The sequence below is a fragment of the Equus asinus genome, chromosome 6 (genome assembly GCF_041296235.1).
Source record: "Equus asinus isolate D_3611 breed Donkey chromosome 6, EquAss-T2T_v2, whole genome shotgun sequence".
Taxonomy (NCBI): Eukaryota; Metazoa; Chordata; class Mammalia; order Perissodactyla; family Equidae; genus Equus; species Equus asinus.
The window spans coordinates 96,056,965-96,080,592 of NC_091795.1; the positions used below are offsets into that span (position 1 = coordinate 96,056,965).

Consider the following 23,628-nt stretch of genomic DNA (forward strand, 5'->3'; position numbering starts at 1 on the left):
AAACTGATACCAAAAATCAGCCAGCATGATGGGTCTTTTGGGAAAGCTGATTCTAACGATGCCAGGATTTCTATCACGGAATAAAGGGTACTGTTGTTGAAAGGAGCCTTATTGAGCTTCAAATGCAGCTAGCTCGTGGGACGGATAGGGAAACTGAGGCTCAGAGAGATGATGTGAGTTACCCCAATTCACACACTACGTGGGACAGAGGGAGACCAGGACTCTGGTCTTTTGAATCCTAAGCAGTGTCGTCATTGCAGTAACGCCTTGGGTTGATAGTTTGGCATGGTACCCCAAAAAGACAAATGGCAAAATGGCAAAGGAGCTGTGGGACCACCAGGGCCTGGGAGGGTCCACATGTTTCACTTGTGGACATGTGGTTGGCACTCCCTTGTGGCCTGTGACCCAACTGTGAGGTGATAATGTTGCCTTCTTTGTGCCCAATGGAGCCACCCACGCCCTTTCTCTCCTTTTTCCCCCATCTTTGTCTTAGAGACATCAGCCATTCACGTCTCAGAAATTAGGTTAGTTACGTCTCCCAGGGACATTTGCATGTGGAGCCTTTCTTCTCACTGGATTCTGGCATTGATTTGAGTCAAAGCTGAGCCACCTGTGAAGCCCTGAGGCGAGGTTCTCTGTGGAGAGACTGCAGGGTGCTGGTGAAGGGCAGGTCTGAGTCTGAAAACCAAGGAGGCCCTTTTGCATCTCTCGACCTCAACTTCCTTGCTGCTCTCCACTTCCTCCTTCCCTGTGCTGACCTCACGACTTCCCCCAAACCTACCCGGCAAGCTAGAAACCTGCTGCGGGAGCTCTCAGCCTGCAGAGGGGGAAGGGAGCCATGCCGTTTCCTGTTCAGAAAGACGGCGCCCATTGAGAGCTTCTGCAAAAGACCCTGCTAATTGCATTCGGTTCCCTTTCAAAGAGAGGGCTCCTCTGTGCCAGTCCTGAGCAAGTTATCCAGGAAGAAGAAGATCGCCAGGCCTGCTTTTGCCTGAGTTTAGCAGCTGGAGCAAATGCACAGGAAGATGTTTGCAACATATGCAATGATTTTCCAAAGAGAGCTTTAGCTTTGCCTCACCCCGTTTAGGACGTTTAACCTTTGCACTGCAGATGTGAATTTTTCGCAAAGGAACTTCCAATTTGTTAGTTCCTTTCATTCCGAATCTTTTCAATATGTTCAAATACATTTTTTTAAATCAGCAAGTATTTATTGAGCATCTAATACAGGGTACCTATTATGGAGATTCAAAGGCGTGTGGGACACGGTGCTGCCTTCAGGGGGCTTCTCATCCAGAAGAAAAGTGAGGATGAGGCCGGGACAAGTCAAGTGACAGTAAAGTAGCCGTGATTTCAGTAAACATGATTTCCCAGAGCAGTCAGAGGGCCAGAGGTTGCAAGCGCTGTGGTTTCCGAGGCGAGTGGTGTCTGTCCGGGATGCTGGGTCTTCAAACTACCCTAGAGGGATGAGCACAGAGAGGAATCCTTCCGCTGTGCCTGCACAGTGAACGTGCCTTCCACTTCATTTCTTGTTTGCTCAATATTGGGTTCCACCTTATAATTTCAGACTGTTGTATCGTCAAAATAGTCTTGTGCGGAGCTTTCCAGGAGACCAACTCCCACCCTCCTCAGGAGGCTCCCAGGACCTGTGAAATGGGGACTCTGGACTCACCGCTGAGGCCGCTGTGTGCGATGACTGAGTTCACGCATGTAAAGCTTCTGGAATAGCTCCCACTGCCTGGCCAGCCCAGTCAAAGCCAGCTGTTATGGTCACCATTGCCTTCGTAAGCCTCACAAAGACCCTGCAGGATAGGGACTTATATTCCCATGTCACACACAAGGGAGGTGAGAGCCAAGATTGCGAGCCCTGCTCACGTGCATCCTGTGGCAGACACAGGTCTGCTTCATTACCTTCCTCCACCCTGAATTTCTGTCTTGGCAGATAAATCAGCAGCCCGGGAAAGTGTTTAAATAATCACTTCAGTTTTCAGGTTACAAAATGCCCCATTTCATTACTGATGGCCAAGTCAGTGTCAAGAGAGAAACAAGCTTCAGGCGCCTTCACGGTTGTACTCAATTTTGGCTAGAACATCTTTCTTTTTTTCCCTTCAGATCAAGACAGTGCTTTCCCCTGTAAGTACTAAAAGAAGAATTAACCTTTTTTTCTTCCCAAAATATACTTTATAACCTATTTTGATGTCCTTGCTCCGGAAGCATTCTGAAGTAGTTTGGCCCTGGGGCACAAAGGTGCAGTGACAAGGACAGAATGGCCCTTAGGGAAGGAGTCAGTTCTGCTCAGAAGTGGGAGATAGGTGCCTCGGATCCAAGCTGTTCTGGGACTGTCATGCTAACTTTTTATATCCTTCATAGATGTCTCCTCCTGCCTGCTCCCCCACATCTTTGTTGAGGGCATCGCTGTGTCCTGTGCGACCCAGGCTGGAGACCTGGACACTGTTTGACGCCTGCCCCTTGCACTGCGCATCAAGCAGTTGCTGAATTTTCACCCCTCCAGTCTCTCTCTTGGGCTTTCCCTCCCCAGAACCAGCGCCCGGCGGACACCTTCCCTGGCCTTTCAGTAGGCTTGCCAAAGAGAGGGGAGGGTGCAGGAATAAAGTAGATGAGGGGAGGAACCGACAGAAGGACACCCAGAAGACAGCCAAGGCCAGTGGGAGTGAGTAGAGTGGATGCCGTGGGGCCAAGGACCCTGAGGAGAGCCAGGCAGGGTGGGCTCTTCCTAGAGCCCCAGCGTGGTCTCAGCAGTTGTGGCTGGTTGCCGGGGCCCTCCCTTCCTGCACACTGGGGTCTCTGGGGCCTCCTGGACAGGAAATCTCTGTATCTGCCCCCTGACCTGGCACTGGAGCTTGGGCCTGAAATAATTGGATTGACTATAATTGAGTTCTGGGCATCCCACACTTCCTTAGCAGGGAGTACGCAGTTCTGGAACTTCGGATCTGCACAGGTCATTTGCCTCTCCCCTTTCAATACCCTTGTTGGGGACTTCTGCTCAGGGACAGGCTGCAAGGAGACCCTCCCTCGGGCCTCCCCGGGGCCTGCAGTGTTAGTTGGCATTCGGAGGCTAGCTTGTGCCCAGGGAAATACATCGTCTGTGTGTTCCCATCGAGTGCGCCTTGCTCTGCCTGGTGGACGGTGTTCAAAGGAGTCCTTTCACCCAGCGAATCTGCCTAGCCCCCTGCCGGGCAGTATCTTTCAGGAGCTCTTGATTCCTCGGAGTGTGCTTTGAGGTGGGCACTACACAAGACAAACACCAAGCACTTTTCATCTCTAAAATCCTGTGATTCTTTGATTCTAAAAAGGGGTTTCCTTATAAGGAGTTTGCCTAAGGTAAGTGCATCCCGACTGTCCAGGGCATTAAAATGTCCCTAAGTAGTTTCCTGTGCAGGTGGTGACCCCACCGGGACCCCCACGTTAGCTTGCCTTAGGATGGAGGCCAGTTCACAAACTCCTCAGATGCCTGTCTGCCCATAAAGGGTCCACATGGCTTCGGCCCCCTCCCAGGAGGGGGAGCGAGGACTGTCCTGGGAGTGATGGCCACAGGCCTGAGGAGCAGGGCTGATGTCAAAGGGGATGCAATGAGATCTGAAGTCCCATCTGACCTGGGCACTTGTCTCTCTTGAAAGCGGCAGAGGACCTCCAGGTGGGTAGCGCAGGAGGAATCCTCTCCCTCTGGAACATTCTGTTTGTTGCATAGAAGGGCTTTCTTGATTGTTTTAGCCAGATGTGACATTTTTTCAAGTTTGAGGGCCCAGAGAAGGTTTGCCATTTCTTGATCCTTTGGGGCGGGACCAAGTTCTCCTGGTTGAGAGGCTGACCTGAGAGCAGCTGCTGTGTTTAGGTCCAAGCTGCCTCTTCCTGGCTCCGCCCCGACTTCCGGGCCTCAGGGACTTCACTGATGGCAGGTGTCAGGGGACCTCTGAGGCACCCCCACCGTGGACACTACGAGGGAACTGGAATCTTATCCTGCTGTTTGTAAGCCTTGAAGACAAATTCAAACCTGAGCTACATTCTCAAGAGAAAAAAGCCAACCTTGTCCTTGTACTTCACCTCTTCGAGGTACCTGGAGGAAAGAAATAATGATTGAGGCATGCAAGCTACTGAGCATCAAGGGCCCCTAACCTCCTCGTCACCCCCCATGTCCAGACATCCCTGGGACTCCCGTTTCCTGAACCAGCTGTGCACTCTGCATACCCCATCCCCTTCTTCTGGAACTCCCTTTGGTTCAGCCCGTGCCATCTGACCTCGTCCCCTCCTCATTTATTAGACATCTTCATGTAAGCAGATTGTCTCATGGCCGAGAGACCTGCCTCCAGTGTGCACACCCACCACCAACTAGATGTCTGTGGGCGGCTGTTAACCTCTCTCAGCCTCAGTGTTCTCACCTCTAAAAGGGGGCTTTCCAAGGTGATCCCACTCTTGCAGGCAGGCGAATGGCAGGCACGTAGTACCTATAGGAGCTGCTCTTTTCTTGTCCTCAGTGCTCTCACCTCTAAAAGGGGGCTTTCCAAGGTGATCCCACTCTTGCAGGCAGGCGAATGGCAGGCACGTAGTACCTATAGGAGCTGCTCTTTTCTTGTCCTCATTGGCAGCATCTGTCCTCTCCACCAGGCGAGAACTCAGCCCAGTGACCAAGGTCCTGGCCATGTCCTCAAGCCTTTTCTCATGCCCCCAACCAGACTTTAGATTTATGTTCTACCTGGGCTTCAGGAGAGATAATAAAAAATTGAATTAGAAAAAAACAGGGGTTAAATACTATTTATAGCTTCTCAACTGCTTCAACAGTGTCCACCCTTGTTGAGGGAGCTGGGGGTGGGGCTGCTTTCTCAGGCTCGCTCTGTGGCTGCTTTACTGTCCGCATTTCCATCTAGCTGTTTGAACTAGATGTTTCTCACAAAAGCGTCAGCTACTCAGAGCAGGAGGAAGGAAAGAGGGAGGGAATAAATGAATGGGACTGCGTTCATGATGCTTGACCCAAGATCTACAAAGTGATTGCTACACCCAGCTAGCCTCTTCTTTTCCAGTTAGGGTTGATGGTCCTCCACTGTGCAACACTTTATTTTGTTTAATTTTAGGGAACTTACAACTGAAGCTGTCTCAGATTCATCTAGAAGAATAAATTTCATATTAGTTTTTTCTCTGAATGTTGGGATGAAGGTTCTGGATGTGGACCCTGGGTTGGAATCTGCAAAGGGATCAAAGGATGCGCTTTCTGACTGCTCAGCTCCTATTTGCAGCACTGCCTGACTTTCCTTCACTACCAGCCAAGGTGCAATTTAAATGATTGTCCTGGAGAGGAATTCGTTCTCTCTGCCATCCTGCCTCAGTCCCTCCCTCTCTCTTCTGCTCTCTTTTCCTGTTCAGTTCCTATTATGATCTTTCTTTGTCAAGGACATTTCTGGTGATTAAGTGCTTGTATCTGCTGCTCCCCAGCATATCCATTTGGATAGATTTAGGGCAGATAAAAATCCTAAGGATAGCCTGGTTTCCCTTTACTCTAGACAGAAACTCAAGAAAGATTTTTAACTATTGGCATTTGACTTGTTTCAATTATTACAAATTTATCTAGCTTTGAGTTCTAGAGTTCTCTGAAAATCTAGATCTTCTTGGAATTAAAGAAAACATGAGAAGCTGGAGTGAAGTACCTACTTCATCCTTTCTGTTTTCTAGAGATTGAGGACAGCAGGCCATTGGAAGACACACAAGAAAACAAAAGGGACTCGGATCTTGGGCTGGCCCCTGAGTCTGCGTGAACAGGTGATGGTGTTGCTAAGAATTTCTTGCTTTAAGCCAGTTTCATTCTGGATAATGTCTGTCCTTGAAGTTCCTCTGTCAACCTGACTATGTCTGCAGGTGGGCAGAGCTGGGGGAGAGCCTTGACCAGCAGCCCTCCCACCTTGGGTCCCTTTCTATAACCACGAGATCTGCATGGAAGTGCAACTCTCGGTCCTGTGGAAGTGAAAACCGCAGTGGCAGCCCCCTGTGTCTATTTTGAGGTTTCTGACTTGGGACTCCTTTCACCTAGCTGAAGGGCTGGCTCAAAAGTGGACTTATTTAGGACCTTTCTTTGTAGACCTCAAAAGCTTCTGTTTGTAGCCTAATCTTGTTTATCCTCAGAAGATCTGTCAGCATTAAAAGCAAAGCTGTCTTCAACTACAGTTTTCCATAACTTGCATTTTGCCCCAAGTTCTGTGGTCATTGGCCCACCTGCACTGAGTCCTGGTCTTATTGCCAGAATGCAGCCTGAGTCTGAAGACCTGGGATGAAGAATGTCTGATTTGGTGGGGCTGGGCCCCTGGCTTATATCCTACCTGTATCAAGAGAGAGGCAATCTGAAACATAGACAATAATTACTGCTGTCTTCACTCTCCCATCCTTTGGAAGGGGCAGAAACTCAACTTGAAGCAGCTGAAAAGCTGTAAAAAGTATTTAACTCCTGTTTTTCAATTATGATGTTTTGATTTTCCCTTCTGGTTCAGTTGGAACATAATATGGAATTTTATTCGAGAAGAAATGGTGTAACTTGTGCAGCCTGGTTCAGCCACTTCAGATACAACTGTGGTAATATCACTTTCATATTCCCAATTAATTCATTGCACGTACATACACCCCTATATACCTGAGTCTTGAGGGGATCCTCTAAAATGTATGTAAACTTGAGGAGGAGGGGTTGCTTGCTCCAAAGAGGTTCAGTCAATTCTGCTTCCAAATGTCAGCCATAGAGAGAACCAGAAATTGGCTCCATCTCCATTATTGCAGTTGTCCCTTACTACCACATGGTGTCACTGTTGAAGATTGGTCCTGCACAGTCCTGTGGATGCTTGTCCATTATGTGTTGATGCCTTCATGTTCTCCATCCCTGCACAGGCTGCGGTGATGGTCCATGAATGGCCTCCCAGCGTACAATTCTTAGTTCACACAGATAGGCTTAGCCAGGGTTTTCCTGGAGCAGCCCACAGTAGGTGGCCATGCTCTTAGGAGTTACTAGCACAAGCTGTGCCAGACCCAGCCTTCACCAACAAGCCTCAGGCCGTGTATTGAGCCCAAGGCAATAAACAGACTCTCAGTGACTTCCTGCTGAATTCCTCTTTGGGACCCTTGATGTCTTTTCTTAGAGACCTTGGATCAGGCCCACCCCTGTTCTTCCCAACAGGTCTTTAATTTTGAATTTCTGGCTCTGCCTTTTTTCCCCAATTGGATTTGGGCTTCTTTTACAGATCTTTCAACTCCATCTTCAGTGGCCAGTTCCTGATGCCAAGGAGGGAGGAGTTGTTGGCTTTTGTGGGAATGCAAAATGTTCATTAGTTCCTAAAGGGGACACGCAAGCGACTCTTCATTGAACAAAGACGAGGTGTTCTGAAGTAGACTGATGATGTTTTCACCCTGACAAAGAAGGATGTGTGTGTCAGTGGTGAAGGGTAGTGGGTTGGTTGGGTAGCAAACAGTTTTGACATTCAGTTGCAGAAGATTCAAAACCACATAGATAATTGTTTGAATACTGCTATGGAAGACATAATGTCTTTACAAACTCTGTTCAATATCAGAAAAGCCTCACTAGTTATTTGCTGGTAAATTGACTCATATTTCTAAAGTTCCAAAATTGGTTTCTAAAATGTCAGTACTTCCTTTTCACAAGAACAAATCCTTTAAAATTGCTGGTGGGGGGGGGGGGTGGAATGTTTCTTTAAAAAGGACTTCTGAATTTCTAATATTAAAAAGTAGACCTATGTTAAAGGATAATTTTTAAAAAGGGTTAAAATCATCACCCTAAGACAAATAGAAGTGAATGCCTGTCAAAGATTTTAGTTAACAAATTAATTAACGAAGGAACAAAAAAGGTGTGAACAACCAGTTCAAAAGAGCATTCAGAACACATCCAGAGGCCACGAGAAACCCTGAAGTGAATTTACAAATAGACGCAACAGTGGCCAAAATCCGCAGAGCAATAATCGATTGCGTTGCCACCAAACACAATTTGCATTTCTATGGAAAGGGTCATTTGCGTTACTATCAGTTTTCTACAACTATTGCTGTTTGTGCAGCTATTGTAAAATGGCTCAAGGACAGTAAAAGGTGGAGATACCCTAAAAGATCAACTAGACAAGCCACACAGTCATCTTTTTTTTTTTGGTCCATTTCAAAGTCTTACACAATTTTTATAAACACTTGCCTCGTTCTAAGTTCGGAAAAGGGATAATGAATAGCTCATAGAATATCTTAATGATGGCGATAGTTGACTTTGGTACCCAAATTTTAAATCAATAACTGTGTAATCAAAATAGTAAATTTCTGATATGCTAATTTTGGATTATTCTTAGCCACTCTCGTGTTGCACTCTATGTGTTCCTCAGTTTCTGTACAGCATGGTGGCAAGGGTACCAGATTTGGAGGAGGGGTTTCATTCTCAGTGATTTACTTGTTGCTGCAGCTCTAGTAAACTCAACCTATCTGAGGCTCAGTGTTTCCTCTGGAAAACGGGGATAATATTTACTCTGTGCACCTCACCACATTTGTTGGTTACCAGATTAAATGAGATGATGTATGGTGATAAGTACAAAGGTGCGCCTCCCTCAGATCTTGCCAACAAGTGTCAGACCACATGTCCAGTTGTCTTTCTACAGCTGCGCTTGGATGTGTTATAGTCATCTCAGAATTAACAAGGCCAAAACTTAACTCTTGATTCCCACTTCCACTCCGCAAAACTTGTCTTCTAGTCTTATTTATTTCAATTAATGGTGCCACCATCCACCCAGTTGCTTAGTCCAGATACCCAGGATTCATCTTTGATTGTCTGTTTCACATCAAATCTAACACCAAGTCTTATTAGCTTTACTCCCAAATGATCCTTCTAATCTAACCACTTCCCATAATTTTCAATGTTATCACCCTGGACCAAGCCATCACCAGTTCTTTTCTGGATTCAGTTATTGTCTCTTAGTCTTGAGTTGGTCTTTCTACATCCAGTCTTTCCTACCTAAATTCCTTTCCCCCAAAGCAGCCAGATGACCTTTTAAAAAGTGTATGGCAGAGCATATCACCCTTCTGCTTAAAATCTTCCAATGGATTTGTATTGCATTTATCAGAAAAATCCAGGTCATCCCTCCCCCACCCTGCATGTCTTAAAGGCCTAAGTCTGACTCTCTGACCGTTTCCTTCATGTTCCTTTGGCTTCCTGGCTCCAGTCACCCAAGTTTTCCTGTTCTTGACTAGGCCATGCGCATTCCTGCTGCAAGGACCTCTCATTTGCTGTGTCCTCTGCTGAGAACATTCCTTCTCAAGATTCAGGTCTCAGATCAGATGTCACCTTGTCAAAGAGGCCTTCCTTGACCACCTTGTAGGATTTATTATTGCTTTTGTCTGGCTCTCTGACTTTACATTTCAACCTCCTTTTGCTAACCCTTCCCTCCTCTCCTTTTCCCGTTGGTTTTTCATCTACTTCCTCCCTTTGCTTCCATCCTCTTATTTATAAACCATACATAGCACACCACTGTGCTTGCCTATTGTTTGTGGCTTTTACTGAAATAATTTTATATGACTCATTCTTAACTTTAAAGGCAATGAGTAAAATTATTCAAACTAACTTGTGTCTAAAAAGCTGTGCACACCCAACTTACATAAATTGATTTTAACATGTTATAGCTCTCAATGCATGTTTCTGTAAGTCAATGGCTCTTAATGGAAAAATAACTACAGCAAAAAGACGCTTCATTGATATTCTATACATAGACTTTAGTTCCCAGACTTAAAATAAGAAACTCTAGAGCAGCAAATTTCTATTATGAGTGGAAAAATGGAATAAAAGGTGTTCTTTCAAAACAAGCTCTAACTTACCTTCGTATGTTCTTGAACTTGGCCTATTTTCCTTTGCTGATTGCTGCAGTGACAGGCTCTCTTTTACACAATTATTACTTTTTTTCTCCCCTAGGAAAATAAAAAGTCTTCTCATGATGCACGTCCGTTTTAGGATCCTTAAAATAATTAGAGAAACGAGGTGAGATAAATTTAGAAGTCATTAAAAAATTTGTAGAGTGGCTTGACTTTAGAAGAACTTTATACTTAAAATCTTTCTTTGGCGATACTGGCTGAATCAAAACAAACAATTAAACGTGGAAATGAACAGTAAAGAAAGGTGAACATATTGCTACTGGGAAAAGTCATTGTGTAAAGTTTATAAAACGTGGTCTTGTCTGAAGTGTCCGTGGGCTGCTCCCTGTAGCATGGTGAGATGCGTAAGCCTTTCCCGTGGGGTCTGCCATGCATAGTATTGTGAAGTGTGAACACGGCTTTAATTCAGTTGAAGTTTATAAATGGTCTTGCTGTATAATTCAGCTTGGTTTACACTGACTAGACAATATACCGTAATGCAGAGTTTGTGTTATTCTGGAATGGAGCCCTTTGTACTGCTCTGACACAAACATTCTAACCGTCAGTTTAACCTTGGATTTCGGGAATTTTCTCCACATACGCTTCACCAGAAGAGTCTTTGTTTCACTATGAGGAGTTGGGTGCCTTTGGAAAGCCATTTGAATCTCAGAAGTCATGTGTCTCTTGCAAATCTGTGTGTGGATGACGTAAAATTGTGAGTCAAAGAAGAATGAGCCAGAGCAGGAGTTTTATGGCTTAAAATACAGTTCTAGGGGCCATTTTAAAAATATTTTTTTTCCTGGATTTTATTGGAGGGTTTTTAGTTGTGACTGTTGTTTTAAGGTTTTGTTTTTGTTTTCTGTCTCCACCTGTGTTTCACTCTTCTGTTCGTACCTGCTCTCTCGACTGCGTTGGTTGGGAATGCGAGTTTGGCCTCCTCACCAGCCTGTGTCCTCTTGGAGCCCAGGGCATCAGTCTTGTGCACAAGAGAGCAGTTTGGTGCCTTGCTCAGGATCTGGCACAGATAAAACTCCTGGTGAATGTTTACTGAATAAATGACAGTGCATCTCAGTGATGTACGGCTTAGAGGCCAAAATGGAGATTTTGTATTTAAGTACCAAATCAAGTTTAGTCTGTGATCTGAGAAGACACAGTACTGTTCTAATTTCCCTGTGTTTTGGGTTATAATACGTTAATGTTGCTATTTATGTTTGGAAAATGTCCAAAATCAGCACCATAGTGAAGGTACTTTCATTTGAGAATAGACTGAAGGTAGGATGGAAGGTAGGACCAAATAGACAACGTCAAGAAGAGAAGGGGCCGAGTGAAAACCATTAGAGGTTATTTAGGCCGCAAACCACACAGTTCCTCTGAAGTCTGGACGAGAGCTCAGGCTGCCGACTGTAGCCAGCTGTCCTTGCACTCATCATGCTCACTCCCTCAATCCCTGAGGACTGGAAAGTGGGACTTGAAGGAAGAAGTGTAGTGACAGTTGTGGTGTAGTGAGAAGACCACTTTGCTTGCAATCAGAAGGTTACAGAACCAAGATTTGCCCTTCTAGTTGTGCAAACTTGAACCCTTAGCAAAGTGGGGAGAATACCATTGAATTCACAGAGTGGTTTTTCTGTGGATTAAATAAAACAGTGTACGTGAAGACATATCTGGTACGTAAGATTGGACCATGACCTGACTTGGGTGTTGCGTCTTTCATTACTTCAGTGTTGCCTTTTATATTTATTCATCCCCAAGTCCAGCTGGACCTACCAAGGATATGCAACGAACCAGGGCTGCTCCAGGAGCTGGGAATATAAAGATAAGAGTAGCATCCTATGCCAGCCTATGCCGGTGGGGGGCAGGGGTGGTTGGTGTCACACCTTCTTCACCATCCCTAACGCACCGAGACCCCAAGGACACAGGTGAGGCTACAGCCCAAGTAGGCAGGAACCCCCGGTGCTGGTTCTGAGAGGCTCCTCCAGAGAAGCAAGAGATTCTCCAAAATCTCATTAAGAGGGGAGGGATCCTATGATCTGCATGCGGAACAGTATTGCCTTTGTCTGCCTCTCACCTGTGTGGACAACCTATAGATTTAGTAAAAGAGTGTCATTTGATCAAAAGCATCCTGAGCTCCAGTTCAAGATTTCCCCGAGTATGTTCCTTTAGTATGTTCCCTTAGAACAGAACAGTACTCTCACAAGACACGGACCTGGGAGGTGCTCTGTGAAAAAAAGGTGCCGGGGTCAAACAACTGGGAGCATGTTCTTGCTTCATGCCCCTCCTAGGGAGTCAGGATCCGTAAAGGTTTTAGGAGGATACACAGACCTACCGAACTTGTGCTGGTTGCCTCTAGGGGGTGAGATTGGAGTAGAGAAGGTGAGATTATCAATATTTATTTTATAAACCTCTATATTGTTTGTTTACAAGGATCATGTCATTTTTGTAAGTTAAAGAATCCTATAAAATAAAAAAATGTAGTTAAATAAGGAGACCTGAAAAAGATTCTGAGAAGTCCCGTCATAAGGAAACGTAGCACTTCCCAAATGTTTCTGGTTGTGAAACCCTTAAGTGGCTCTCTGGAGCATTCTCTGGGAAGCGCTGCTCTCATAAACATCCATCTTCCCTGACTGCATAAGTCTTAGAAGGACGTAACTTCAGAGTTAGAGGGAGTTCAAACATAACCTATATGCCTCATTGTACTAGAAAATAAAGTGAGTCCCAGAGGCGACATGGCTCAGAGGTGGCAATGGGGTGGGCTCCCCATCTCCTTCACCAGGGAGGAGAAGCCTCCGTGGCCCACTCCTGGGGCCGTGACACGCTCATCATCATAGCATCAGACATCAGCAACAGAGGCAGTGGAAACAGGGGTGCGTCCTGGGCACTCAGAACACCAGCTTGTATCGTTGAGCATCTTTAGCCCTTCTAAACCATAAATAAGTTTGTAGACCTGGGCTCAGGGACCTGCTGTCACTGCCCTGGGCTACAAGAGCATGTTGTCACCCTTTTCTCTCCTGATGCCGTGTCCTCCAGCAGGAGAGTCTGGCGAGGGCTGCCTGCGTCTTAGCTCTCCCAGGCTGGCAGCTGCGATCTTGCATCCTTAGTTCCTTGACACGCTTCTGCCTGGCTTCCCAGAGACTCCACAGACGCTGGACAGAAGCAGGAGGCACAGGAATTGACCTACTTTGAGCATTTCTTACCTAACTCCCCACAGGACATTTCGCAGGAAACTTTTGTGGGTATCAACCGGCTTCCTCTACGAAATGAGAGGGCCGTGCGCCCCCAGGGCTCCGGGCTATTGCAAAGGCCAGACTTCTGCCCCCATCCATGCCCCAGGAAAGAAACTTAAAGGAACTGTGCCTACAAGGGAGGGGACAAGTGGCACAGCTGTATTTCTACAGCCAGCCAAGTACAGGGGGCAAAGCCATAGATTTTAATTTTGTAACTTTGACGTTCCTTAATTTAAAAAATAAAAACAAACAGAACACAACTGGCATGCTTGCAAAAACTGGGTCTGAAGTCCCTGTGGGAATAGGAGCAAAGGAAGAGAGAATGCAGGAGGGGACAGGGGACCCATCAGGCGGCTCTCGATGGGAGGTCACCGCAAGTCATTTATAAAAGGTAAGTGCGCAGTGCCTGGAGAGCTGAGCGCCACACCGCAGGTGTGATTTATGAGGAAGAGACCAGCTATAAATCAAACCCCCTTGTTGTAAGTAGTGGTTACAGTGCAGTGGGTCAATTTACATGCAAAGAGAATGAGGAAAAATTGTGCTATCTTATAATCTATGGATAACATAGAATTAGATTTCAAGCTGGAATGAAGTTTTCCGCTCTTTGACAAGGTGACCTTGCATGGAGTTCTTTGGGGGGCAGTGAACAGACAGTGACTGTTGGGGGTTCTCCAGGTCACAGGGAGGACGGCTTGATGGGCCCCAGCAGGAGGGTCTTCCGAGCTGGAAACCCAGGCCTTCATCCCTGCTGAAGCTGGGTCCCCTGCCGCCCAGGGCTCGCAGAGCATTTTGCTTAGTAAGAAATCTCGGGCTGTCATTGTTTTCCCCACCGTTTTCGCACCTTGCCATATTGCTGCTCCTGGTGCTAACTACATCATGCAGGAGGGAAAGACAGGACTCGAGGCTGGTTCTCCTCGGCTCCCATGTAGCTGGTGATGAGAGAGAAGCTCCGACTGGAGGACACGCAGCCAGCACTCAGAATTTCTATAATATGTTGTTCTACTTATTGGAACACTTGATACCATTTACTGTCTTAACGTTCATAATTATTTCGCATGTGTAGACCTGGTATCTCTCAAGAGATGAAAAACTCCCCGAGAGCAGGGCTCAAACCTGTGGTCCTCTCGTATTTCTCAAAACGCCTAGTGCTTTGTTTGGGAAATAATAGATTCTGGGATGTACTTGTTGGCTTGGATCAAATATCTGTGGAGACTGGGAAGAGCCATTGCATGAATAATCAAAACCCCGGGGTTATTCAAAGCCCTCATTTCAGCTGTGAAATTTGCTCTCTTTCCCCTCAAGCCTTTTATCATAAATACCGCTAGAAAAAAAAAAAAGGATCATGATATCATCTCTTTCTGCTCCTCGTGCCCTCCTGCTGGTATTGAAATGATCAAGAGAGTGAAAAAGCGGCCAGAAAAACGCAGAAAGGAAGAGATGCAAAAGGCTCAGAGAACCACAAACAGAAGGATGGCCCTAGAATGACTGGGACCAACCCAGTCTAAGCACCTGCCTATTTCTTGAGAAGCTATCAAGTCTCAAAGTTGACAAGACGACAGGGGCTCCTTTTGGCTTTCCCGGTCAGTGGGGAGAGCTCATTTTTACCCATTTGCATATGTTTCCATGTTAGGGTTTCAGGCTGACTTTGAAGTTCATTCTTTCAAGGACAGAAGGGAATTCCTAATCGTTACTGACAGTAAAGTTCATGACAGAGAGCTTCATCTGCATGCCTTGGCTGTAGATTTGAGTGTTCTTGGAGATTTTTATTCCTTTTGCTCTAAAAGAAAATCTTTGTTTTGAATACAAATGTTCTGTTTCTAATAAATTTATTAAGCATTATATGCACCTGTTAGAGGGTGGTATGGCCTAAAGATGACCAACAAATTATCAATATTTTCTAGATTGTCTTAATTGCTGGTGGGGAGGACCAGGCCATAGTACCTGTGGGTGGCCACAGTGGATTTCAGCTAAGGCTGAGATAGTGCTGTACAAACCCTCGAGGGGACAATATGAGCCTGACCTGGGTAAAGGGAAAGCCAGGAAGTTTCTAGAATTGCTCATTCCTTCTTTCATCAACCACTGACTGAGTGTGCTGAGAGTATGGTGACTGAGGACCATGCAGTCTGTGCCCTCAAGGATTCCAGGCCTTTGGGGCAGAGGGGCAGTGATAACAGCTGTGTTCAGGGGTTTGGAAAGGATCCCCCAGAGTGGTGGGGACAGGTAGGGAGGGGCCAAGGGAGGGAGGTGCTGGAGGAAGGCAGCTTGTTGGGACAGAGATTTGACTCGCTTTTGAGTGAGTGTTCTCCAGGCAGAGAATGGGGAAGGGTGTTCCAGCTTTGCAGCTGGATGCCAGGATTTGGAAAGAAAATATTTGTGTGAGGTGCGCTGGCAAAAAAACCAAATATGACATAAGATCAAACCCTCTTTAATCTTAAGACATTGATTATGGGCATGTTGGAGGAGGTGCTACACTGTGAATTGCTCAAAAGCGTGACCTCTGGCACCCCTTTTTGTGTACCCAACAGTGAACACTGTCCCTGGCACAGACGAGGGGCTCAGTCTGTGTTTGGGAAGAACCAGTGAACCTCTTAGATTTTTATTTCTTCGTCTCCTTCTTTTAACTCTGAGCCGTGAGCAGCAGTGGAAGACAATGTAGCTGTAGCTTACAATTTAATAGCTCCCTTCGAGATAAAGTTGAGATTTTTAGTCTTTAAGAAAGTTTACTCTGTTTACATACTAATTTTCTCTACATAAATCAGTAAGATTCTTCTAAGGTGACAAATCATTTTGCTAAGTGATCTACTGCGGTGGTTTTTATTTTTGAGAGTGAAAATTTTAAAATACGAGAAGTCCGTAAGCTGTGGGTTCCCTTTGTGCCAAACTCAGAAGTGGAGCACAGGTGTCTGGCTTTTCAATCTTCTTACCTTCTCACACAGAGAAACCACAAACAGGGAATTAGGACCAAAAGAGTCAGGCGACGCACGCACGCACGCTGTGGGCTGACTCCCTCAGCAGGCAGCCGAAGGGGACCCTCGCCTTTCAGAAGAACTGAACCGAGCCCCCAAGTCTGAAAATAATTGGAGCTCCGCTTGTGTTCCACTTACCATGGGCTAGGCGCTCTTCCGGTGCTCTACAAGAATTAACTCATTTAGTCCTCACAACAGACTTACGGGGAGGAAACCATGATCATCTTCATTTTACAGTTGGGGAGTCTGAGGCATGAGGAGGTTAAAAATTCACTCGAGGTCACCAGGTGGTAAATACCAGGGCGAGACTTTGAGTCCTGGCAGACTGTCTGTGCAGGGTGAATGTGCAGACTACCCTACCTCTGTTCTGACAAGGCGAAGTGCTATAAAATACAGGGGACAATCACAACATAATGATGCTAATATGTTTTGTGGTTAAAAACAGTAGAGTGGGCCAGCCCCAGTGGCCATCGGTTAAGTCTGGTGCATTCCGCTTTGGCAGCCCGCGTTCAGTTCCCAGGCGTGGACCTACACCACTCATCCGTCAGTGGCCATGCTGTTGCAGTGGCTCACATGCAAAAAAAGAGGAAGATTGGCAGGGGATGTTAGCGCAGGGCAAATCTTCCTCAGCAAAAAAAAAAACAAAAAACCAACATGGAAATATACAGATATATGACAGTATGTTCTTTTGGTTTAAAACAACTTTAAATGTTTTTATAAGAGAATAACAATTAGAACAGTTCTTACTTTTTTTTTCAACAGTAACTGAGATATGAGTTTTGAGACCCGGAATTGTTATGAGCATTTTAAGGCTCCAAAGATAAGAATCCTTAAGAACTAACCATGAAATGAGAAACGCTGCCAGTAAGCATATATTCCCTTCATATTGATTAAAATAGATTTTGCTTATATTTTGGATAGTTCTTACATGCATAGGATACAATATACAAAAGAGAATACAGTGAAAAGTGAGCCTCTCCTCCATTTCTGATGGAGGTGACGAGAATCAGGTTTTCTTGTATAACCTTCTAGAGGTATCTATGCAGATAAGAGCTTATGTCTCTACATAGTTTATTTTTGGGGAGAGTAGGGCACAAATGATAACTTACTATGTCTAAAGACTTCATCGCTTTGCGATTTGTACCGAAGTTCAATATCAGCTTGGTGCATATTGAATCTCATCAAAGTCATTATTTATAAAAGCATTGATTTCTCTTTATAAAATTTGTATCCAGCCATCTTACTAAATTATCTTCTTGTTTGTAATAGTTTTTCAATGACTTCCTTGTCTTTTCCAAATCAGAGGTCCTTTAAGGTGAATTCCTCTTTCTAATTTTTATGCTTCATATGTGTTTTTCATCAGATTGGATGGGCTATTACTGCTAGAACCGTGTCCCTAATTGTGACAATGGGCGTTTTTATTTTTTTCTTGACTGGATTGGAAGCTACTAGTTTTTCTCTAGTAAGCATGATGCTAACGTTTGGGTTGACACACACACAAAAACTAACTACACCTGTACACATTCTTAATTGAAATTTTTTGTAGATGTTGTACCTTTACATTATATTAAGCAATTATCCACCTTTTCCTGTTTAAGAATATTTATTAAAAATTGCTGAGGCTAGGGGCTGGCCCCGTGGCCGAGTGGTTAAGTTCGCAAGCTCTGCTGCAGGCGGCCCAGTGTTTCGTTGGTTCGAATCCTGGGCGCGGACATGGCACTGCTCGTCAGACCACGCTGAGGCAGCATCCCACATGCCACAACTAGAGGAACCCACAACGAAGAATGCACAACTATGTACCGGGGGGATTTGGGGAGAAAAAGGAAAAAAAAAAAAATTGCTGAGGCTGGCCCCGTGGCCGAGTGGTTAAGTTCACGTGCTCTTGCCTTCGGTGGCCCAGGGTTTCACTGGTTCGGATCCTGGGAGTGGACATGGCACCACTCATCAGGCCATGCTGAGGCGGCGTCCCACATAGCACAACTAGAAGAACGCACAACTAAAAATATACAGCTATGTACTGTGGGGTTTGGGGGAGAAAAAGCAGGGGGGACAAAAAAGAAGAAGATTGGTAACAGTTGTTAGTTCAGGTGCCAATCTTTAAAAAAAAAAATGGTTGGTAACTTATGTAAAATGCCTCTTCATCTTATATGGAGATGATCATTTAATTTTCCCCCCTTTTTCTCCCAAAGCCCCCCGGTACATAGTTGTGTGTTTTTTAGTTGTGGGTCCTTCTAGTTGTGGCATGCGGGATGCTTCCTCAGCATGGTCTCATGAGTGTGCCATGTCTGCGCCCAGGATCCAAACCAGTGAAACCCTGGGCCGCCGAAGCAGAGTGTGCGAACTTAACCACTTGGCCATGGGGCTGACCCCTGATTTTTTTCTTTTGATATATTCGTATGATGATTTATGTTAATAGACTCAATAAATTTTTAATCATTTTTGTATTTTGAGATTACTGTTACTTGGTCATTGTATATTGTTCTTTTACTATTTTGCTAAGGATTTTTCATTGATATTCATAAATGAGAGGTTTTTGTCATGTTCTTTTTGTTGTTGTTAATTAATACTATGCTAGCTTAAAAAAAGAATTGAGGGTCTTTGTTATTTTTCCATGATCTAGAATAGTTTGAAAGAACACTGGAGGTATCTGTTTCTTAAAGATTTGATAGAATTCTCTTGCCAAATCACCTAAACTCACTGCTTTGGGGGAGGTTTTAGCACTTTAACAATTTTCTCTATTTCCTCTAGAATAATTGATCTACTTGAATTCCTAATTTTTTGATGTAAGTTTTGGTAATTTATATTTTCCAGAAAATAATCTCTTTAACTCAGATTCTTAGAACCATATAGAGTTCAGAAAAGTGGTGTTGTATGATTCCTAAAATGTCTCCCCTTATCATTTCCTATAGTGTTTATTTGTGTTTTCTTATTTGTCAAAATTAGGCTAAAGTTGACTTTACGTAAATTCTTGGATTTATCATTGCTATCATTTTCAGTTTTCTAATTAATTAATTTCACATTTGATTCTTACTAATAAATTCCTTCCTTCTGTTATTCTTGGCTGCATTTTCTTATCTATTTTCTATCATCATTCATTGGATGATCTATATATGTATTTTTGTTTTTCTTTGGTTGTTAATATATATACCAGGCTATGCATTTTCTCTGAGCTCTGCTGTAGACGTAACCCATAGGTTCTGCTATGCATCCTTTTCATTATTTCTGCTGTTTTCTATTTATAATGGAATTCCAGTTTTGGTTCCTTCTTTGATTATGAATTGAGAAAGAGTCTTTAAGTTTCCAAGTATAGAGATTTATCTGTTTGTTTTTGTGTTTTAGTTTCATTATTAATTTCGAGTTTGTTCCTTATGCTTAGGGCATTTTGTCTCATTATTTCTACTTTTGGGAATTACTTGAGGTTTTCTTTGTGGCCTAATATTTTGATATAGGTATATTTCTTTCAATATTTCCCAAGGTTTATACATTTGTTCTAATGTTGCTTTATATTACTGTATGGAATATACTTACTCCTCTATTTCTTCAAAATATCTATTGACCCTGTCACTTTTTTCTGGGACATGTCTTTTGATTCTGCAGATTAAAATCTTTTATTATGGAAAAATTTCTTAACATATCTGTTTAAATATACGTATTTAACTCTATTCCATCTTAGGGATACCAACTAGGCAGATGTGGGATCTCTTGGTTTGTCTTCCTTATCTTTCATTTTCTATCTAGTCCTTTTTAATTCTTTGCTTACTTTAATTTTATTTTGATTGTGCTTCTCTGTCTTGTGACGGCTATGTCTTTTCCTCGGTTTTCAGCAGTTTCTTTACTCCTCAGAGCTGGTCCTACTAACTGCAAAGTAACACTGAGGAGGGCAGGCTGCGGGCGTGTTAGCAGGGATTCTTTATGAGACACAGGGCTTCCTGTTTGAGAGCCTTCTTGCCAGTCTTGCTTTCAAAGTCATCCGAAATGTTCAGAGGCAACTCTGCCCATAATGCTGAATTTCTTTGCTGCTTCCTGAATATATGGTGGGCCTGATTGATTTCCCATCCAACCCAGCACATCCTGCTTTCCTTTTGCGCCAGACTCAGTCCATGGGAGCTGCTCACTCCCCACCTCTGCCTGCTGTCCCAGAGAAGGGAGGTGGGATTGCCCCCTAGGGTTGCCACTTTCTCTGGGACCTTCACCCTCTCACCCTTGTCTAAAGTCTGTAGCCATGGAGTCCCCCTCCTGCTTGACCAGTCACTACATTTCACTTCCACTTCTTGTATATTATGGTTTGGGGATGCCTATGCCTCTGAGTTTTGTCAAAACTTGTGGGTGGGTTTTGCACGAGGGTTGAAATATCTTTACTCTTCTGTATTAAACTGGAGGTCTCTGTCGTGTTTTAAAAATATTTGTATTTTAAATATAGAGAAATTCAAATTTGGGAAAAGATTTTGCACTGCAATACATGTAATCTTTTCGTATTCTCTCTTGGCGTATATTTCTTAGCAATTCAAAAATTTTTGTTAAATGCATAATCTCGTATGGCTTATATATTTAACTTTATTGTTAAATAAAATATTTTATGTATGAAGAAATAATGATGTGATTTGTGAGTTCTTATATTTAGTTGGTTATATTTTCCTATATAGATACAATTTTAGTAGATTTTACAGGAAACTCTTTTTAAAAATTCAATTTCTAAGAAAATTGATGTCACATGCTAAAATCTTCAAAATGTTTTACGTTGCAAAATATGTATATTCACATGAAAAAAATTATAATTTCCCTTTGCATGATTCAAATATTAAGGCCCATTCTCATCTCTCTTTTGTACCATCAGGTGGTGCTAAATATGTCACATTCTTAGTGTTAAAATTTTCAGAAATATTATCTACATATAGTTAATGAAGTTGAGGTCTTTGGGTAGATTGACATGCTTATTTCAGCAAAATTACATAAAAATAGCATGATTACAAAGTATAACAGTTTAATATAGTTACATAAGCTGTAGAGATATATTGAGTATCAACAACATTTTTACTGTCTCAGTATGAATAACATCCTTTGCAATGGCATCGGTCGCCTTTGTAAAGTACTCTTTGAGTCCCTGTTCCCACGTTTAACAGAGGAAGGTAACCTTCCTTCAAGACTATTTTCCTCTTGTTCTTTGGTAAGTTAAAGTTTGCTTAGTTTGTTGAGCTAACATCAGCCTATCTGATTTCTCCGTGTCATATTTGATTTGAGTTTATTGCATTAATCTCAACCCTTGGATGAAAAACGCTCTCTACAGTCTGCTTAGCTGCAGAACCTGGACGAGGAGCTTCACAGGCCACAACCTCAGCACATTCTTTCTCTTACATTTACACTTCTGCTCATCACAGAGGTAGAAATGTGACAGATCTTCAAAGGGCAGCAGGTGACATTTAGTGTCTCTTGATTGAATTTCAGAGGCCAGACAGTGTATTGAAGAGTTTGCATGTAGCAGCAACATAATTACTAAATTTCTTTAGAAAGGGGGAAGCAGAGAGAGAGGTCCTTCTTACTGATTTCCAAGTCCCTGAGGAGTGCGTGCGTTTGCTCCATGCTGTATCCTTTTAACAGATTTTCTCCTTAAAAAATAAATGTTCACTTCTTACATTTCAAAAACTATAACTAGGAACGCAAATATTTGGTGATTCTCCATGATCTCATTTTTAGTAAGTGTCTTTTAAGTCGTTAAAGGGTTCACAGCCTCCTCTCATCGTGGGAGGCAGCTGAGAGCTGGACGTGTAAACTGCAAATACGGTGAGTGGCTAGCTGAGCCGGAGGGGAGCCGGTTTAGGGGAGAGTGTGGGCATAAAAAGGGGGTCGTCAGTGTTGCTTCTTACACATGGGTGGCTCATATACAGAAAGGATGGCCTGGAGACTTGCAAATTAACCCCCTTTCCATCTCAGTTTTCATATCTTCTCCAGGGCACTCCCTGGGCCACCCTCTGTGGCACAGCCCCTGTGCCTCTTGTCCCCTTCCCTCCTCTTCTGACTCCCTGGGTGCTTGGTCTCAACCTGTGCTCCCTGCGCCTTCCTAAAGGACCCACCCATCACCCGCAGACTGTGCCTCGCTGATGTGCCCGTGACACAGAGGCCAGACAAGTGTTGCCCCAGCCTCTCCCGCAGTAAATACCCGTTTCACCCCCCTGCATTTGGGCCCTGAGGACTCTGCCGGCCAGGTGGTAAACACAGGGGAGATAGCTTCTCCCTCCTATTCATTCCTGGGGAGACCGAGCACCTGCGGCTCGCACGATAGGGGTTTTATTCCGGGCCTGAGTGCTGGGCTGTCACGGTGGGGAGATGTTCAAGCTCAGTGGCCTCCAGGTGCCCCTGAAATCACAGTCTTGGCAGCTGCCGTCTGCTTGAGCCCAAGGCTCCACTCGCCTGTGTGCTTTCACGAGGAGCTTTTCCAACAGGTGGATCTGCTGGGCAGCCTAGCCAAGAGGAGTTTATCACGCAGCTAGAGAGCATCTGAACGGATCCTGAGGCTGGCCCTTTCCCAAAGGACAGTCGTCATGTGCAGGCCACCGTATGACACGCATGTGGAGATCAGCATTAAAATAAAGCTCATGCCTTTTAACCAATTCTCCCTACGGGAGACATTTCATTCATTCATTATTTTAGTTCTACCAACTTCTCTGGAGTGTTTCTGCACCCTCGGCTTTTTGGCATCAGTCCCTGTTCTGGGCACTACATTTTAAGGAGGAAATGAAGGGATTGAGCAGCACTCAGATTTTACATGGTGACTAGTGGCTGGAGATGAACCCTAGTGGAGGGAGAGAGGGGAGCTGGCAAGGTCTCCAGCTTGCCTGCAAGGGAGGGACTGGATGGCCCCTGGGGTCAATGAGGGCGGCAACTTGGAAGAAGGGATGCAGAGCGCCCCTGAGCAGCCTGGGAGGGATTTACGAGCAGAAGGCCAGACTTGGAAACTCAAATGAAGACACTGGGAGCCGGCTTAGGGTGGTCTGGAGAGGATCAGTGGAATTAAACTTGAAAGCCGGAAAGATTAAGGTAGTTTCAGTTTGAGAGCTTAGCCGTGGGTGAGAGGAGGCAGTGGGAACACAGAGGCTGGAACAGAGTCGGCTGGAGGAGCAGCAAGGCCAGGCCAATGGCCTGGGTGACAGGCAGAGTGGGGGTGGGGCTGCGAGGGGGGTTTGGAAATGCCCACCACTCCGTAGGTTTTGTTCTGTGGAGACCAGGAGTGCCCTGGACAATCCAGGAGTGGGCCATGGCTGGAAGATGGGTATAGCCCTCAGCGCTGGTCCTTTATAAGCTTGAAATAGATTAAACTTTTCTTTGGGCAATTCCACTCCCTGCTCTGAACCCCGGGCATCTGTCACGGTGTCTATGTTAGTTAGCTCAGGCTGCCATAGCAATATACCATAGCGTGGCTTCAACAACAGATATTTGTTTTCTCACAGTTCTGGAGGCTGCAAGTCCGAGATCAAGGTGCCAGCATGGTCAGCTTCCTCTCAGGCCTCTCTCCTCGGCTTGCAGATGGCCACCCTCTCGCTGCTTGTTCCATGGTCACCCTTCTGTACTCACAG

General features: G+C 44.7%; 1 long non-coding RNA gene across 4 annotated transcripts in view; it reads left to right on the plus strand.

The window, feature by feature from the left end:
* The window catches only part of LOC106847496 (uncharacterized), a 176,875-nt gene that overhangs the window by 109,039 nt on the left and 44,208 nt on the right, over window positions 1–23,628 (plus strand). For all 4 annotated transcript variants that reach the window (XR_011504226.1, XR_011504225.1, XR_011504227.1 and 1 more), the window contains one exon: window positions 5,680–5,766. This is a non-coding gene — a long non-coding RNA (uncharacterized lncRNA). The remainder of the gene's footprint in view (window positions 1–5,679; window positions 5,767–23,628) is intronic.